We start from the raw sequence: 21,448 nt of genomic DNA, 5'->3' as shown, positions 1-21,448 counted from the left end.
CATGGTCGTCATTGTTATAATCATGGTCGTGGTTGTTATTATTATTGTTGAGGTTGTTGTAATCATGGTTGTGGTTGTTATAATCATAGTCGTGGTTATGATCCTAGTCGTGGTTGTTATAATCATAGTCGTGGTTGTTATAATCATGGTCGTGGTTATGATCATAGTAGTGGTTGTTATAATCATAGTCGTGGTTGTTATAATCATGGTCGTGAGTGTTATAATCATGGTCGTGGTTGTTATAATCATAGTTGTGATTGTTATAATCATGGTCGTGGTTGTTATAATCATGGTCGTGGTTGTTATAATCATAGTTGTGATTGTTATAATCATGGTCGTGGGTATGATCATCGTCGTGGTTGTTGTAATCATTTTTGTGGTTATTATAATCATGATTGTGGTTGTTATAATCACGGTAGTGGTTGTTATAATCATGGTAGTGGTTGTTATAATTATGGTCGTGGTTGTTATAATCATGGTCGTGGTTGTTATAATTATGGTCGTGAGTGTTATTGTCGTGGTTGTTATAATCATATTCGATGTTGTTATAACCATGGTCGTCAGTGTTATAATCCTGGTCGTGGTTGTTATAATTATTGTTGAGGTTGTTGTAATCATGGTCGTGGTTGTTATAATCATTGTCGTGGTTATGATCCTAGTATTGGTTGTTATAATCATAGTCGTGGTTGTTATAATCATGGTAGTGATTGTTATAATCATGGTCGTGGTTGTTATAATCATATATGTGGTTTTTTAAATTTTGGTCGTGGTTGTTATAATCATGTTCGTGGTTTTAATAATCATAGGCGTGGTTGTTATAATCATGGTCGTGGTTGTTATAATCATAGTCGTGGTTGTTATAATAAAATTCGTGGTTATGATCATAGTTGTGGTTGTTATAATCATAGTCGTGGTTGTTATAAAGATGGTCGTGGTTATGATAATCATGGTCGTGGTTGTTATAATCATAGTTGTGGTTGTTATAATTATAGTCGTGGTTATTATCAAAGTCGTGGTTGTTAAAATCACAGTCGTGGTTGTTATAATCATGGTCGTGGTTGTTATAATCATGGTCGTGGTTGTTATAATCATGGTCGTGGCTATAATCATGGTCGTAGTTATAATTATGGTCGTGGTTATGATCATAGTTCGTGGTTGTTATAATCATGGTCGTGGTTGTTATAATCATGTCGTGGTTGTTATAATCCTTATAATATGGTCGTGGTTGTTATAATCATGGTCGTGGTTGTTATAATCATACGTGGTTTTTATAATCATGGTCGTGGTTGTTATAATCATGTCGCTTGTTATGGTCATCTTCGTGGCTGTTTTAATCATGGTCGTCGTTGTTATAATCATTGTCGTTGTTATTATAATCATAGTCGTGGTTATGATCATAGTCGTGGTTGTTACAATCATATGGTTTTATAATCATAGTAGTGGTTGTTATAATCATCGTCGTGGTTTGTTATAATCATATTCATGGTTGTTATAATCATGGTCGTGGTTGCTATAAAGATGGTCGTAGTTACTATTGATAATCATGATTAAATGGTTATTTATAATCATGGTCGTGGTTGTTATAATCATAGTCGTGGTTATGATCATAGTCGTGGTTGTTATGATCATAGTCGTGGTTGTTACAATCATTGTCATGGTTGTCATAATCATAGTAGTGGTTGTTATAATCATGGTCGTGGTTATTATAAATATGGTCGTGGTTATTATAATCATGGTCGTGGTTGTTATAATCATGGTCGTGGTGGTTATAATCATAGTCTTGGTTATGATCATAGTCGTGGTTGTTATAATCATAGTCGTGGTTTTTATAATCATGGTCGTGGTTGTTATAATCATGAGCGCTGGTGTTATGGTCATCTTCGTGGCTGTTTTAATCATGGTTGTCGTTGTTATAATCATTTTCGTTGTTGTTATAATCATAGTCGTGGTTATGATCATAGTCGTGGTTGTTACAATCATTGTCATGGTTGTTATAATCATAGTAGTGGTTGTTATAATCATAGTCGTGGTTGTTATAATCATATTCATGTTTGTTATAATCATGGTCGTGGTTGTTATAAAGATGGTCGTGGTTATGATAATCATGGTCGTGGTTGTTATAATCATGGTCGTCGTTGTTATAATCATTGTCGTTGTTGTTATAATCATAGTCGTGGTTATGATCATAGTCGTGGTTGTTACAATCATTGTCATGGTTGTTATAATCATAGTAGTGGTTGTTATAATCATAGTCGTGGTTGTTATAATCATATTCATGGTTGTTATAATCATGGTCGTGGTTTTTATAAAGATGGTCGTGGTTATGATAATCATGGTCGTGGTTGTTATAATCATGGTCGTGGTTGTTATAAAGATGGTCGTGGTTATGATAATCATGGTCGTGGTTGTTATAATCATAGTCGTAGTTGTTATAATCATATTCATGGTTGTTATAATCATGGTCGTGGTTGTTATAAAGATGGTCGTGGTTATGATAATCATGGTCGTGGTTGTTATAATCATGGTCGTGGTTGTTATAATCATAGTCGTGGTTATGATCATAGTCGTGGTGGTTATAATCATAGTTGTGGTTGTTATAATCAGAGTCGTAGTTATGATCATAGTCGTGGTTGTTATAATCACAGTCGTGGTTGTTATAATCATGGTCGTGGTTGTTATAATCATATTCGTGGTTGTTATCATCATGGTCGTCGTTGTTATAATCATGGTCGTGATTGTTATAATAATTGTTGTGGTTGTTGAAATCATGACCATGGTTGTTATAATCATAGTCGTGGTTATGATCCTAGTCGTGGCTGTTATAATCATAGTCGTGGTTGTTATAATCATGGTCGTGATTGTTTTAATCATGGTCTTGGTTGTTATAATCATGGCAGTGGTTGTTATAAAGTTGGTCGTGGTTATTATAATCATGGTCGTGGTTGTCATAATCATAGTCGTGGTTGTTATAATCAAAGTCGTGGCTATGATCATAGTCGTGGTTGTTATAATCATATTCGTGGTTGTTATAATCATGGTCGTGGTTGTTATAATCATGGTCGTGGTTGTTATAATCATGGTCGTGGTTGTTATAATCATGGTTGTGCTTGTTATAATCATGGTCGTTGGTTGTTATAATCATGGTCGTGGTTGTTATAATCATGGTCGTGGTTGTTATAAGCATGGTTGTGGTTGTTATAATCATGGTCGTGGTTATTTATAATCATGGTCGTGGTTTATAATCATGGTCGTAGTTGTTATAATCATGGTCGTGCTTGTTATAATCTTCAGGTCGTGGTTGTTATAATCATGGTCGTGGTTATTTATAATCCTTAGTTTGTGCTTGTTATAATCCTTGGTCGTAGTTTATTATAATCATGGTCGTGGTTTATTTATAATCATGGTCGTGGATTTATTTATAATCATGGTTGTGCTTATTGCAATCATGGTCATTGATTTATTAATCCTTGGTCGTGGTTGTTATAAATCATAGTCGTGAGTTGTTATAAATATCATAGTTTGTGCTTATTTATATTGTGGTCGTGGTTGTTATAATTATGGTCGTGGTTGTTATAATCATGGTCGTGGTTGTTATAAGCATGGTTGTGGTTGTTATAATCATGGTCGTGGTTGTTATAAGCATGGTTGTGGTTGTTTTAATCACGGTCGTGGTTGTTATAATCATGGTCGTGGTTGTTATAATCATGAGCGCTGGTGTTATGGTCATCTTCGTGGCTGTTTTAATAATGGTCGTCGTTGTTATAATCATTGTCGTTGTTGTTATAATCATAGTCGTTGTTATGATCATAGTCGTGGCTGTTATAATCATAGTCGTGGCTGTTATAATCATAGTCGTGGTTGTTATTATCATAGTTGTGGTTGTTATAATCATAGTCGTGGTTGTTATAATCATAGTCATGGTTATCATCATAGTCGTGGTTGTTATAATCATATTCGTGGTTTTTATAATCATGGTCGTGGTTGTTATAAGCATGGTTGTGGTTGTTATAATCATGGTCGTCGTTGTTATAATCATGAGCGCTGGTGTTATGGTCATCTTCGTGGCTGTTTTAATCATGGTCGTCGTTGTTATAATCATTGTCGTTGTTGTTATAATCATAGTCGTTGTTATGATCATAGTCGTGGCTGTTATAATCATAGTCGTGGTTTTTATAATCATAGTCGGGGTTGTTATAATCATAGTTGTGGTTGTTATAATCATAGTCGTGGTTGATATAATCATAGTCATGGTTATCATCATAGTCGTGGTTGTTATAATCATATTCGTGGTTGTTATAATCATGGTCGTGGTTGTTATAAAGATGGTCGTGGTTATTATAATCATGGTCGTGGTTGTTATAATCATGGTCGTGGTTGTTATAATCATAGTCGTGGTTATGATCATAGTCGTGGTTGTTATAATCATAGTCGTGGTTATTATAATCATAGTCGGGGTTGTTATAATCATAGTTGTGGTTGTTATAATCATAGTCGTGGTTGTTATAATCATAGTCATGAATATCATCATAGTCGTGGTTGTTATAATCATATTCGTGGTTGTTATAATCATGGTCGTGGATGTTATAAAGATGGTCGTGGTTATTATAATAATGGTCGTGGTTGTTATAATCATGGTCGTGGTTGTTATAATCATAGCCGTGGTTATGATCATAGTCGTGGTTATGATCATAGTCGTGGTTTTCATAATCATGGTCTTGAGTGTTATAATCATGGTCGTGGTTGTTATAATCATATTCGTGGTTGATATAATTATGGTCGTAGTTGCTATAATCATGACCTGGTTGTTATAATATGGTCGTGGTTGTTATAATCATTGTTGTGGTTGTTGTATTCATGGTCGTGCTTTTTATAATCATAGTAATGGTTATGTTCCTAATCCTGGTTGTTATAATTATAGTCGTGGTTGTTATAATCATATTCGTGGTTATAATTATGGTCGTGGTTGTTATAATCATGTTCGTGATTTTTATAATCATGGTCGTGGTTGTTATAATCATGGTCGTGGTTGTTATAATCATGGTCGTGGTTGTTATAATCATGGTCCTGGTTGTTATAATCATGGTTGTGATTGTTACAATCATAGACGTGGTTGTTATAATCATGGTCGGGAGTGTTTTGTTCATGGTCCTGGTTGTTATAATCATATTCGTGGTTGTTATAATCATAGTCGTGGTTGTCATAATCATGGTCGTGGTTGTTAGGATCATAGTGTACTTTATTGTAATCATGGTCGTGGATGTGATAATCATGAATTAAGTAGTTGTTATATGATCATAATTAAATGGTTCTTATGATCCTGCAAATGCATTGGTTGTTATAATCATGGGTGTGGTTCTTATAATCATGGTCGTGGTTGTTGTGATCATGATCGTGGTTGTTATAATCATGGTTGTGGTTGCTATAATCATGTTCGTGGTTATGATCATGGTCATGGTTGTAATTATCATGGTCTTGGTTGTTATAATCATGGTTGTGGTTGATATAATCATTGTCGTGGTTGTTATGATCATAGTCGTGGTTGTTATGATCATAGTCGTGGTTGTTATAATCACGGGCATGGTTGTTATAATCATGGTCGTGGTTGTTATAATTATGGTCGTGAGTGTTATAATCATTGTCGTGGTTGTTATAATCATATTCGTGGTTATGATCCTAGTCGTGGTTGTTATATTCATAGTCGTGGTTGTTATAATCATGGTAGTGGTTGTTATAATTATGGTCGTGGTTGTTATAATCATGGTCGTGGTTGTTATAATTATGGTCGTGAGTGTTATAAACATAGTCATGGTCGTTATAATCATATTCGATGTTGTTATAATCATAGTCGTCATTGTTATAATCATGGTCGTGGTTGTTATAATCATATATGTGGTTTTTTTAATTATGGTCGTGGTTGTTATAATCATGCTCGTGGTTTTAATAGTCATGGTCGTGGTTGTTATAATCATGGTCGTGGTTGTTATAATCATAGTCGTGGTTGTTATAATCAAATTCGTGGTTATGATCATAGTTGTGGTTGTTATAATCATAGTCGTGGTTGTTATAATCATGGTCGTGAGTGGTATAATCATAGTCGTGGTTGCTATAATTATATTCGTGATTGTTATAATCATAGTCTTGGTTGTCATAATCATGGTCGTGGTTGTTAGGATCATAGTCGTGGTTGTTATGACGATAGTCATGGTTGTTATAATCATGGGCATGGTTGTTATAATAATAGTCAAGGTTGTTATAATCATGGTCGTGTTTGTTATAATCATGGTCGTGGTTGTTATAATCATGGTTGTGGTTGTTATAATCATGGTCGTGGTTGTTATAAGCATGGTTGTGGTTGTTATAATCATGGTCGTGGTTGTTATAATCATGGTCGTGGTTGTTATAATCATGGTCGTGGTTGTTATAATCATGGTCGTGCTTGTTATAATCATGGTCGTGGTTGTTATAATCATGGTCGTGGTTGTTATAATCATGGTTGTGCTTGTTATAATCATGGTCGTGGTTGTTATAATCATGGTCGTGGTTGTTATAATCAATAATGGTTGTGTTTATTTATAATCATGGTCGTGGTTTATTATAATCATGGTCGTGGTTGTTATAATCATAGTCGTGGTTGTTATAATCATGGTTGTGCTTGTTATAATCATGGTCGTGGTTGTTATAATTATGGTCGTGGTTGTTATAATCATGGTCGTGGTTGTTATAAGCATGGTTGTGGTTGTTATAATCATGGTCGTGGTTGTTATAAGCATGGTTGTGGTTGTTTTAATCATGGTCGTGGTTGTTATAATCATGGTCGTGGTTGTTATAATCATGAGCGCTGGTGTTATGGTCATCTTCGTGGCTGTTTTAATAATGGTCGTCGTTGTTATAATCATTGTCGTTGTTGTTATAATCATAGTCGTTGTTATGATCATAGTCGTGGCTGTTATAATCATAGTCGTGGCTGTTATAATCATAGTCGTGGTTGTTATTATCATAGTTGTGGTTGTTATAATCATAGTCGTGGTTGTTATAATCATAGTCATGGTTATCATCATAGTCGTGGTTGTTATAATCATATTCGTGGTTTTTATAATCATGGTCGTGGTTGTTATAAGCATGGTTGTGGTTGTTATAATCATGGTCGTCGTTGTTATAATCATGAGCGCTGGTGTTATGGTCATCTTCGTGGCTGTTTTAATCATGGTCGTCGTTGTTATAATCATTGTCGTTGTTGTTATAATCATAGTCGTTGTTATGATCATAGTCGTGGCTGTTATAATCATAGTCGTGGTTTTTATAATCATAGTCGGGGTTGTTATAATCATAGTTGTGGTTGTTATAATCATAGTCGTGGTTGATATAATCATAGTCATGGTTATCATCATAGTCGTGGTTGTTATAATCATATTCGTGGTTGTTATAATCATGGTCGTGGTTGTTATAAAGATGGTCGTGGTTATTATAATCATGGTCGTGGTTGTTATAATCATGGTCGTGGTTGTTATAATCATAGTCGTGGTTATGATCATAGTCGTGGTTGTTATAATCATAGTCGTGGTTATTATAATCATAGTCGGGGTTGTTATAATCATAGTTGTGGTTGTTATAATCATAGTCGTGGTTGTTATAATCATAGTCATGAATATCATCATAGTCGTGGTTGTTATAATCATATTCGTGGTTGTTATAATCATGGTCGTGGATGTTATAAAGATGGTCGTGGTTATTATAATCATGGTCGTGGTTGTTATAATCATGGTCGTGGTTGTTATAATCATAGCCGTGGTTATGATCATAGTCGTGGTTATGATCATAGTCGTGGTTTTCATAATCATGGTCTTGAGTGTTATAATCATGGTCGTGGTTGTTATAATCATATTCGTGGTTGATATAATTATGGTCGTAGTTGCTATAATCATGACCTGGTTGTTATAATATGGTCGTGGTTGTTATAATCATTGTTGTGGTTGTTGTATTCATGGTCGTGCTTTTTATAATCATAGTAATGGTTATGTTCCTAATCCTGGTTGTTATAATTATAGTCGTGGTTGTTATAATCATATTCGTGGTTATAATTATGGTCGTGGTTGTTATAATCATGTTCGTGATTTTTATAATCATGGTCGTGGTTGTTATAATCATGGTCGTGGTTGTTATAATCATGGTCGTGGTTGTTATAATCAAAGTCGTGGTTATGATCATAGTTGTGATTGTTATAATCATAGACGTGGTTGTTATAATCATGGTCGGGAGTGTTTTGTTCATGGTCCTGGTTGTTATAATCATATTCGTGGTTGTTATAATCATAGTCGTGGTTGTCATAATCATGGTCGTGGTTGTTAGGATCATAGTCGTGCTTGTTATAATCATGGTCGTGGATGTGATAATCATGGTCGTGGTTGTTATGATCATAGTCGTGGTTCTTATGATCATAGTCGTGGTTGTTATAATCATGGGTGTGGTTCTTATAATCATGGTCGTGGTTGTTGTGATCATGATCGTGGTTGTTATAATCATGGTTGTGGTTGCTATAATCATGTTCGTGGTTATGATCATGGTCATGGTTGTAATTATCATGGTCTTGGTTGTTATAATCATGGTTGTGGTTGATATAATCATTGTCGTGGTTGTTATGATCATAGTCGTGGTTGTTATGATCATAGTCGTGGTTGTTATAATCACGGGCATGGTTGTTATAATCATGGTCGTGGTTGTTATAATTATGGTCGTGAGTGTTATAATCATTGTCGTGGTTGTTATAATCATATTCGTGGTTATGATCCTAGTCGTGGTTGTTATATTCATAGTCGTGGTTGTTATAATCATGGTAGTGGTTGTTATAATTATGGTCGTGGTTGTTATAATCATGGTCGTGGTTGTTATAATTATGGTCGTGAGTGTTATAAACATAGTCGTGGTCGTTATAATCATATTCGATGTTGTTATAATCATAGTCGTCATTGTTATAATCATGGTCGTGGTTGTTATAATCATATATGTGGTTTTTTTAATTATGGTCGTGGTTGTTATAATCATGCTCGTGGTTTTAATAGTCATGGTCGTGGTTGTTATAATCATGGTCGTGGTTGTTATAATCATAGTCGTGGTTGTTATAATCAAATTCGTGGTTATGATCATAGTTGTGGTTGTTATAATCATAGTCGTGGTTGTTATAATCATGGTCGTGAGTGGTATAATCATAGTCGTGGTTGCTATAATTATATTCGTGATTGTTATAATCATAGTCTTGGTTGTCATAATCATGGTCGTGGTTGTTAGGATCATAATCGTGGTTGTTATGACGATAGTCATGGTTGTTATAATCATGGGCATGGTTGTTATAATAATAGTCAAGGTTGTTATAATCATGGTCGTGTTTGTTATAATCATGGTCGTGGTTGTTATAATCATGGTTGTGGTTGTTATAATCATGGTCGTGGTTGTTATAATCATGAGCGCTGTTGTTATGGTCATGGTCGTGGCTGTTATAATCAAGGTCGTCGTTGTTATAATCATTGTCGTTGTTGTTATAATCATAGTCGTGGTTATGATCATAGTCGTGGCTGTTATAATCATAGACGTGGTTGGTATAATCATAGTCGTGGCTGTTATAATCATGGTCGTCATTGTTATAATCGTGGTCGTGGTTGTTATAATTATTGTTGAGGTTGTTGTAATCATGGTCGTGGATGTTATAATCATATTCGTGGTTATGATCCTAGTCGTGGGTGTTATATTCATAGTCGTGGTTTTTATAATCATGGTCTTGATTGTTATATTCATAGTCGTGGTTGTTATAATCATAGTCGTGGTTGTTATAATCATAATCTTGGTTATGATCATAGTCGTGGCTGTTATAATCATAGTCGTGGTTATTATAATCATAGTCGTTGTTGTTATAATCATAGTCGTGGTTATGATCATAGTCGTGGCTGTTATAATCATAGTCGTGGTTGTTATAATCATAGTCGTGGTTGTTATAATCATAATCGTGGTTATGATCATAGTCGTGGTTGTTATAATCATAGTCGTGGTTGTTATAATCATAGTCGTGGTTGATATAATCATAGTCGTGGTTGTTATAATCATAGTTGTGGTTGTTATAATCATAATCTTGTGATCATAGTCGTGGTAGTTATAATAATAGTCGTGGTTGTTATAATCATGGTCGTGAGTGTCATAATCATAGTCGTGGTTGTTATAATCATATTCGTGGTTGTTATAATCGTGGTCGTCATTGTTATAATCATGGTCGTGGTTGTTATAATTATTGTTGAGGTTGTTGTAATCATAGTCGTGGTTGTTATAATCATATTCGTGGTTATGATCCTAGTCGTGGTTGTTATATTGTTATATTCATAGTCGTGGTTGTTATAATCATGGTTTTGATTGTTATAATCATGGTCGTGGTTGTTATAATCATATTCGTGGTTGTTTTAATTATGGTCGTGGTTGTTATAATCATGGTCGTGGTTGTTATAATCAAAGTGGTGGTTATGATCATAGTTGTGGTTGTTATAATCATAGTCGTGGTTGTTATAATCATGGTCGTGAGTGTTATAATCATTGTCGTGGTTTTTATAATCATATTCGTGGTTGTTGTAATCATAGTCGTGGTTGTCATAATCATGCTCGTGGTTGTTATGATCATAGTCGTGGTTGTTATGATCCAGGTCGTGGTTGTTATGATCATGGTTGTTATAATCATGGTTGTGGTTCTTATAATCATGGTCGTGGTTGTTATTATTATGGTCGTGTTTGTTATAATAATGGTCGTGGTTGTGATAATCATGGTCGTGGTTGTTATAATCAAAGTGGTGGTTATGATCATAGTCGTGGTTGTTATAATCATAGTCGTGGTTGTTATAATCATGGTCGTGGTTGTTATTATCATGGTTGTGGTTGTTATAATTATGGTCGTCGTTGTATAATCACGGTCGTGGTTGTTATAATCATGGTTGTAGTTATTATAATCATGGCCCTGGTTAAATCATGGTTCTGGTTATAATAATGGTCCTGGTTGTTATAATCATGGTCGTGGGTATTGTAACCATGTTCGTGGTTGTTATAATCATGGTTCTGGATGTTATAATTATGATCGTGGTTGTTATAATCAAGGTCGTGGGTTGCTATAATCATAGTCGTGGTTGTTATAATCATAGTCGTGGTTGTTATGATCATGGTCGTGGTTGTTATTATCATGGTTGTGGTTGTTATAATCATGGTCGTCGTTGTTATAATCACGGTCGTGGTTGTTATAATCATGGTTGTAGTTATTAAAATTATGGTCCTGGTTAAATCATGGTCCTGGTTATAATCATGGTCCTGGTTGTTATAATCATGGTCGTTGGTATTGTAATCATGGTTGTGGTTGTTATAATTATGATCCTGGTTGTTATAATCATGGTCGTGGTTGTTATAATCAAGGTCGTGGTTGTTATTATCATGGTCGTGGTTCTTATAATCATGGTCGTGGTTCTTATAATCATGGTCGTGGTTGTTATTATCATGGTCGTGCTTGTTATAATCATGGTTGTGGTTGTTATAATCATGGTCGTGGTTATGATCATGGTCGTGGTTGTTAAAAGCATGAGCGCTGTTGTTTTGGTCAAGGTCGTGGTTGTTACAATCAAGGTCGTGGTTGTTATGATCATAGTCGTGGTTCTTAAGATCATAGTCGTGGTTGTTATAATCATGGGTGTGGTTCTTATAATCAAGGTCGTGGTTGTTGTGATCATGATCGTGGTTGTTATAATCATGGTTGTGGTTGCTATAATCATGTTCGTGGTTATGATCATGGTCTTGGTTGTTATAATCATGGTTGTGGTTGATATAATCATTGTCGTGATTGTTATGATCATAGTCGTGGTTGTTATGATCATAGTCGTGGTTGTTATAATCACGGGCATGGTTGTTATAATCATGGTCGTGGTTGTAATAATCATGGTCGTGGTTGTTATAATGATAGTTGTGATTGTTATAATCATGGTCGTGGTTGTTATAATCATGGTCGTCATTGTTATAATCATGGTCGTGGTTGTTATTATTATTGTTGAGGTTGTTGTAATCATGGTTGTGGTTGTTATAATCATAGTCGTGGTTATGATCCTAGTCGTGGTTGTTATAATCATAGTCGTGGTTGTTATAATCATGGTCGTGGTTATGATCATAGTAGTGGTTGTTATAATCATAGTCGTGGTTGTTATAATCATGGTCGTGAGTGTTATAATCATGGTCGTGGTTGTTATAATCATAGTTGTGATTGTTATAATCATGGTCGTGGTTGTTATAATCATGGTCGTGGTTGTTATAATCATAGTTGTGATTGTTATAATCATGGTCGTGGGTATGATCATCGTCGTGGTTGTTGTAATCATTTTTGTGGTTATTATAATCATGATTGTGGTTGTTATAATCACGGTAGTGGTTGTTATAATCATGGTAGTGGTTGTTATAATTATGGTCGTGGTTGTTATAATCATGGTCGTGGTTGTTATAATTATGGTCGTGAGTGTTATTGTCGTGGTTGTTATAATCATATTCGATGTTGTTATAACCATGGTCGTCAGTGTTATAATCCTGGTCGTGGTTGTTATAATTATTGTTGAGGTTGTTGTAATCATGGTCGTGGTTGTTATAATCATTGTCGTGGTTATGATCCTAGTAGTGGTTGTTATAATCATAGTCGTGGTTGTTATAATCATGGTAGTGATTGTTATAATCATGGTCGTGGTTGTTATAATCATATATGTGGTTTTTTAAATTTTGGTCGTGGATGTTATAATCATGTTCGTGGTTTTAATAATCATAGTCGTGGTTGTTATAATCATGGTCGTGGTTGTTATAATCATAGTCGTGGTTGTTATAATAAAATTCGTGGTTATGATCATAGTTGTGGTTGTTATAATCATAGTCGTGGTTGTTATAATCATGGTCGTGAGTATTATAATCATAGTCGTGGTTGTTATAATCATATTCGTGATTGTTATAATCATAGTCTTGGTTGTCATAATCATGGTCGTGGTTGTTAGGATCATAGTCGTGGTTGTTATGACGATAGTCATGGTTGTTATAATCATGGGCATGGTTGTTATAATAATAGTCGTGGCTGTTATAATCATGGTCGTGGTTGTTATAATCATGGTCGTGGTTGTTATAATCATGGTTGTGGTTGTTATAATCATGGTCGTGGTTGTTATAATCATGAGCGCTGTTGTTATGGTCATGGTCGTGGCTGTTATAATCAAGGTCGTCGTTGTTATAATCATTGTCGTTGTTGTTATAATCATAGTCGTGGTTATGATCATAGTCGTGGCTGGTATAATCATAGTCGTGGTTGTTATAATCATAGTCGTGGTTGTTATAATCATGGTCGTCATTGTTATAATCATGGTCGTGGTTGTTATAATTATTGTTGAGGTTGTTGTAATCATGGTCGTGGTTGTTATAATCATATTCGTGGTTATGATCCTAGTCGTGGTTGTTATAATCATAGTCGTGGTTGTTATAATCATGGTCGTGATTGTTATAATCATGGTCGTGGTTGTTATAATCATATTCGTGGTTGTTTTAATTATGGTCGTGGTTGTTATAATCATGTTTGTGGTTTTTATAATCATGGTCGTGGTTGTTATAATCATGGTCGTGGTTGTTATAATCATAGTCGTGGTTATGATCATAGTCGTGGTTGTTATAATTATAGTCGTGGTTGTTGTACTCATGGTCGTGCTTGTTATAATCATAGTCATGGTTATGATCCTAATCGTAGTTGTTATAATTTTAGTCGTGGTTGTTATAATCATGGTCGTGATTCTTATGATCATGGTCGTAGATGTTATAATCATATTCGTGGTTATAATTATGGTCGTGCTTGTTAAAATCATATTCGTTGTTTTTATAATCATGGTCGTGGTTGTTATAATCATGGTCGTGGTTGTTATAATCATGGTCGTGGTTGTTATAAACCAAAGTCGCGGTTATGATCATAGTCGTGGTTGTTATAATTATAGACGTGGTTGTTATAATCATGGTCGGGAGTGTTATAATCATGGTCGTGGTTGTTATAATCATATTCGGGGTTGTTTTGATCATAGTCATGGTTGTTATAATCATGGGCGTGGTTGTTATAATCATGGTCGTTTTGTTACAAATATGGTTGTGGTTGTTATAACCTTCTTGTATTTGTTATAAACATGGTCGTGGTTGTTATACTCATTATCGTGGTTGATATAATCATGGTCGTGGTTGTGATAATCATGGTCGAGGTTGTTATGATCATAGTCGTGGTTGTTATGATCATAGTCGAGGTTGTTATAATCATGGGTGTGGTTCTTATAATGATGGTCGTGGGTGTTGTGATCATGGTCGTGGTTGTTATAATCATGGTTGTGGTTGTTATAATCATGTTCGTTGTTATTGTCATGGTCGTGGTTGTTATAATCATGGTCGTGGTTGTTATAATCATTTTTTTGGTTGTTATAATCATTGTCGTGATTGTTATGATCATGGTCGTGGTTATGATCATAGTCGCGTTTGCTATAATCATGGTTGTGGGTGTTATAATCATTATCGTGGTTGTTTTGATCTTGGCAGTGGTTGTTATAATCATGCTCGTGGTTGTTATAATCATAGTGGTGGTTATGATCAAAGTCGTGGTTGTTATAATCAGAGTCGTGGTTATGATCAAAGTCGTGGTTGTTATAATCATAGTCGTGGTTGTTATAATCATGGTCGTGAGTGTTATAATCATAGTCGTGGTTGTTATAATCATATTCGTGGTTGTTATAATCATGGATCGTCATTGTTATAATCATGGTCGTGGTTGTTATAATTATTGTTGAGGTTGTTGTAATCATGGTCGTGGTTGTTATAATCATATTCGTGGTTATGATCCTAGTCGTGGTTATTATAATCATAGTCGTGGTTGTTATAATCATGGTCGTGATTGTTATAATCATGGTCGTGGTTGTTATAATCATATTCGTGGTTGTTTTAATTATGGTCGTGGTTGTTATTATCATGTTTGTGGTTTTTATAATCAAGGTCGTGGTTGTTATAATCATGGTCGTGGTTGTTATAATCTTGGTCGTGGTTGTTATAATCAAAGTCGTGGTTATGATCATAGTTGTGGTGGTTATAATCATAGTCGTGGTTGTTATAATCATGGTCGTGAGTGTTATAATCATCATCGTGGTTGTTATAATCATATTCGTGGTTGTTATAATCATAGTCGTGGTTGTCATAATCATGGTCGTGGTTGTTATGATCATAGTCGTGGTTGTTATGATAATCGTCATGGTTGTTATAATATTGGGCGTGGTTCTTATAATCATGGTCGTTGTTGTTGTGATCATGGTCGTGGTTGTTATGATCATCGTCATGTTTGTTATAATCAAGGGCGTGGTTCATATAATCATGGTCGTTGTTGTTGTGATCATGGTCGTGGTTGTTGTAATCATGGTTGTGGTTGTTAAAATCATGGTCGTGGTTATGATCATGGTCGTAATTGTTGTAATCATGGTCGTGGATGTTATAATCATGGTTGTGGTTGTTATAATCATTGTCGTGGTTGTTATAATCATGGCCGTCGTTGTTATAATCACAGTGGTGGTTGTTATAATCATAGTCATGGTTGTAATAATCTTGGTCGTGGTTGTTATATACATAGTCGTGGTTGTTATAATCATAGTCGTGGTTGTTATAATCATGGTTGTGGTTGTTATAATCATGGTTGTGGTTGTTATAATCATTGTCATGGTTGTATAATCATGGCCGTCGTTGTTATAATCATTGTGGTGGTTATTATACTCATAGTCATGGTCGTTATAATCATGGTCGTGGTTGTTATATCGTTAGTCGTGGTTGTTATAATCATAGTCGTGGTTGTTATAATCATGGTCGTGGTTGTTATTATCATGGTTGTGGTTGTTATAATCATGGTCGTCGTTGTTATAATCACGGTCGTTGTTGTTATAATCATGGTTGTAGTTATTATAATCATGGTCCTGGTTAAATCATGGTTCTGGTTATAATCATGGTCCTGGTTGTTATAATCATGGTCGTGGGTATTGTAACCATGATCGTGGTTGTTATAATCATGGTCGTGGTTGTTATAATCATGGTCCGGGTTGTTATAATCATGATCGTGGTTGTTATAATCAAGGTTGTGTGTTGTTATAATCATAGTCGTGGTTGTTATAATCATAGTCGTGGTTGTTATGATCATGGTCGTGGTTGTTTTTATCATGTTTGTGGTTGTTATAATCATGGTCGTCGTTGTTATAATCACGGTCGTGGTTGTTATAATCATGGTTGTAGTTATTATAATCATGGTCCTGGTTAAATCATGGTCCTGGTTATAATCATGGTCCTGGATGTTATAATCATGGTCGTTGGTATTGTAATCATGCTCGTGGTTGTTATAATCATGGTCGTGGTTGTTATAATCATGGTCGTAGTTGTTAAAATTATGATCCTGGTTGTTATAATCATGGTCGTGGTTGTTATAATCAAGGTCGTGGTTGTTATTATAATGGTCGTGGTTCTTATAATCATGGGCGTGGTTGTTATAATCATGGTCGTGGTTGTTACAATCAAGGTCGTGGTTGTTATGATCATAGTCGTATTTGTTATATTATAGTCGTGGTTGATATAATCATGGCCATCGCTGCTATAATCATGGTCGTTGTTGTTATAATCACGGTCGAGGTTGTTATAATCATGGTCGTGGTTGTTATAATCATGGTCGTGGTTTTTATAATCATATTCGTGGTTATGATCATAGTAATGGTTGTTATAATCATAGTCGTGGTTGTTATAATCATAGTCGTGGTTATGATCATTGTCGTGGTTATTATGATCATAATCATGGTTGTTATAATCATGGTCCTGAGTGTTTTAATCATGGTCGTGGTTGCTATGATCATAGTCATGGTTGTTATAATCATGGGCGTGGTTGTTATAATCAAGGTCGTGGTTGTTACAATCATGGTCGTGGTTGATATAATCATGGTTGTGGTTCATATAATCATGGTCGTGGTTGTTATAATCATATTCGTGGTTGTTATAATCATAGTCGTGGTTGATATAATCATGGTCGTGGTTGTTAGGATCATAGTCGTGGTTGTTATGATCATAGCCGTGGTTGTTATAATCATGGGCTTGGTTCTTATAATCATGGTCGTGGTTGTTATAATCATGGGTGTGGTTGTTATAATCATGGTCGTGGTTGTTATAATCATGAGCGCTGTTGTTATGGTCATGGTGGTTGTTGATATAATCATGGTCGAGGTTGTTTTAATCATGGTCGTAGTTGTTATAATCATGGTCGTGGTTGTTATTATCATGGTCGTAATTGTTATAATCATGGTCGTCGTTGTTATAATCATTGTCGTTGTTGTCATAATCATAGTCGTGGTTATGATCATGGTGGTGGTTGTTATAATCATAGTCGTGGTTGTTATAATCATAGTCGTGGTTGTTATAATCATGGTCGTGGTTGTTATATAGATGGTCGTGGTTATTATAATCATGGTCGTGGTTGTTATAATCATGGTCGTGGTTGTTATAATCATAGTCGTGGTTATGATCATAGTCGTGGTTGTTATAATCATAGTCGTGGTTGTCATAATCATAGTCGTGGTTATGATCATAGTCGTGGTTGTTATTATCACAGTCGTGGTTGTTTTAATCATGGTCGTGTTTGTTATAATCATATTCCTGGTTGTTATAATCATAGTCGTGGTTGTCATAATCATGGTCGTGAGTGTTATAATCATGGTCGTGGTTGTTATAATCATGGTCGTGAGTGTTATAATCATGGTCGTGGTTGTTATAAAGATATTCGTGGTTGTTATAATCATAGTCGTGGTTGTCATAATCATGGTCGAGGTTGTTATGATGATAGTCGTGGTTGTTGTGACCATAGTCATGGTTGTTATAATCATGGTCGTTGTTGTTATTATCAAGGTCGTGGTTGTTACAATCATGGTCGTGTTTGTTATAATCATGGTTGTGTTTCTTATATTCATGGTCGTCGTTGTTATAATTATGTTCATGTTTGTTGTAATCATGGTCGTGGTTGTGATAATCATAGTCGTGGTTGTTATGATCATAGTCGTGGTTGTTATAATCATGGGCGTGGTTCTTATAATCAAGGTCGTGGTTGTTGTGATCATGGTCGTAGTTGTTATAATCATGGTTCTGGTTGTTATAATCATGGTCGTGGTAGATATAATCATCAGCGCTGTTATGGTCATGGTCGTGGTTGTTATAATCATGTCGAGGTTGTTATAATCATGGTCGTCGTTGTTATAATCATTGTCGTTGTTGTTATAATCATAGTCATGGTTATGATCATATTCGTGGTTGTTATAATTATGATCCTGGTTGTTATAATCATGGTCGTGGTTGTTATAATCATAGTCGTGGTTATCATCATAGTCGTGGTTGTTATAATCAGATTCGTGGTTGTTATAATCATGGTCGTGGTTGTTATAAAGATGGTCGTGGTTATTATCATCATGGTCGTGGTTGTTATAATGATGGTCGTGGTTGTTATAATCATATTCGTGGTTATGATCATAGTCGTGGTTGTTATAATTATAGTCGTGGTTGTTGTAATCATGGTCATGCTTGTTATAATCATAGTCATGGTTATGATCCCAATCGTGGTTGTTATAATTTTAGTCGTGGTTGTTATAATCATGGTCGTGATTTTAAGGATGATGATGGTCGTAGTTTTTATAATCATATTCGTGGTTATAATTATGGTCGTGCTTGTTATAATCATATTTGTGGTTTTTATAATCTTGGTCGTGGTTGCTATAATCATGGTCGTCGTTGTTATAATCATGGTCGTGGTTGTTATAATCATGGTCGTGGTTGTTATAAACCAAAGTCGTGGTTATGAGCATAGTCGTGTTTGTTATAATCATAGACGTGGTTATTATAATCATGGTCGGGAGTGTTATAATCATGGTCGTGGTTGTTATAATCATATTCGTGGTTGTTATAATCATAGTCGAGGTTGTCATAATCATAGTGGTGGTTGTTAGGATCATAGTCGTGGTTTTTATGATCATAGTCATGATTGCTATAATCATGGGCGTGGTTGTTATAATCATGGTCGTGGTTGTTACAATCATGGTTGTGGTTGTTATAACCTTTTTGTGGTTGTTATAAACATGGTCGTGGTTGTTATACTCATTATCGTGGTTGTTATAATCATGGTCGTGGTTGTGATAATCATGGTCGTGGTTGTTATGATCATAGTCGTGGTTGTTATGATCAGAGTCGTGGAAGTTATAATCATGGGTGTGGTTCTTATAATGATGGTCGTGGTTGTTGTGATCATGGTCGTGTTTGTTATAATCATAGTTGTGGTTGTTATAATCATGTTCGTGGATATGGTCATGGTTGTGGTTGTTATAATCATGGTCGTGGTTGTTATAATCATGGTTGTGGTTGTTATAATCATTGTCGTGGTTATTATGATCATGGTCTTGGTTATGATCATAGTCGTGGTTATGATCAAAGTCGTGGTTGTTATAATCATAGTCGTGGTTGTTATAATCATGGTCGTGAGTGTTATAATCATAGTCGTGGTTGTTATAATCATATTCGTGGTTGTTATAATCATGGATCGTCATTGTTATAATCATGGTCGTGGTTGTTATAATTATTGTTGAGGTTCTTGTAATCATTGTCGTTGTTGTTATAATCATATTCGTGGTTATGATCCTAGTCGTGGTTGTTATGATCATAGTCGTGGTTATTATAATCGTGGTCGTGATTATTATAATCATGGTCGTGGTTGTTATAATCATATTCGTGGTTGTTTTAATTATGGTCGTGGTTGTTATAATCATGTTCGTGGTTTTTATAATCATGGTCGTGGTAGTTATAATCATGGTCGTGGTTGTTATGATCATAGTCGTAGTTGTTATGATCATAGTTATGGTTGCTATAATCATGGGCGTGGTTGTTATAATCAAGGTCGTGGTTGTTACAATCATAGTCGTGGTTGTTATAATCATGGTTGTGGTTCTTATAATCATGGTCGTGGTTGTTATAATTATGGTCGTGTTTGTTGTAAACATGGTCGTGGTTGTGATAATCATGGTCGTGGTTGTTATGATCATAGTCGTGGTTGTTATGATCATAGTCGTGGTTGTTATAATCATGGGCGTGGTTCTTATATTCATGGTCGTGGTTGTTGTGATCATGGTCGTAGTTGTTATAATCATGGTTGTGGTTGTTATAATCATGGTCATGGTTGTTATAATCATGAGCGGTGTTGTTATGGTCATGGTCGTGGTTGTTATAATCAGGGTCGAGGTTGTTATAATCATGGTCGTGGTTGTTATAATCATTGTCGTTGTTGTTATAATCATAGTCATGGTTATCATCATAGTCGTTGTTTTTATAATCATAGTCGTGGTTATCATCATAGTCGTGGTTGTTATAATCATATTCGTGGTTGTTATAATCATGGTCGTGGTTGTTATAAAGATGGTCGTGGTTATTATAATCATGGTCGTGGTTGTTATAATCATGGTCGTGGTTGTTATAATCATAGTCGTGGTTATGATCATAGTCGTGGCAGTTATAATCACCGTCGTGGTTGTTGTAATCATGGTCGTGCTTGTTATAATCATAGTCATGGTTATGATCCTAATCGTGGTTGTTATAATTTTAGTCGTGGTTGTTAAATTTATGGTCGTGATTGTTATGATAATGATCGTAGTTGTTATAATCATATTCGTGCTTATAATTATGGTCGTGGTTGTTATAATCATATTCGTGGTTTTTATAATCATGGTCGTGGTTGTTATAATCATGGTCGTGGTTGTGATAATCATGGTCGTGGTTGTTATAATCATATTCGTGGTTGTTATAATCATGGTCGTGGTTGTTATAATCATGGTCGTGGTTGTTATAATCATCTTCGTGGTTATGATCAAAGTCGTGGTTGTTATAATCATAGTCGTGGTTGTTATAATCATAGTCGTGGTTGTTATAATCATAATCGTGGTTATGATCATAGTCGTGGTAGTTATAATAATAGTCGTGGTTGTTATAATCATAGGTCGTGAGTGTTATAATCATAGTCGTGGTTGATATAATCATATTCGTGGTTGCTATAATCATGGTCGTCATTGTTATAATCATGGTCGTGGTTGTTATAATTATTGTTGAGGTTGTTGTAATAATGGTTGTGGTTGTTTTAATCATATTCGTGGTTATCATCCTAATCGTGGTTGTTATAATCATAGTCGTGGTTATGATCATAGTCGTGGTTGTTTTAATCATAGTCGTGCTTGTTATAATCATAGTCATGATTATGATCATAGTCGTGGTAGTTATAATCATGGCCGTCATTGTTATGATCATAGTCGTGGTTGTTATAATCATAGACGTGGTTGTTATAATCATGGTCGGGAGT

Source organism: Homarus americanus, unplaced genomic scaffold (genome assembly GCF_018991925.1).
Source record: "Homarus americanus isolate GMGI-L3 unplaced genomic scaffold, GMGI_Hamer_2.0 scaffold32583, whole genome shotgun sequence".
NCBI classification, from domain to species: Eukaryota; Metazoa; Arthropoda; class Malacostraca; order Decapoda; family Nephropidae; genus Homarus; species Homarus americanus.
The sequence above is the reverse complement of the archived record's forward strand: the minus strand, read 5'-3'. Positions refer to the sequence as shown.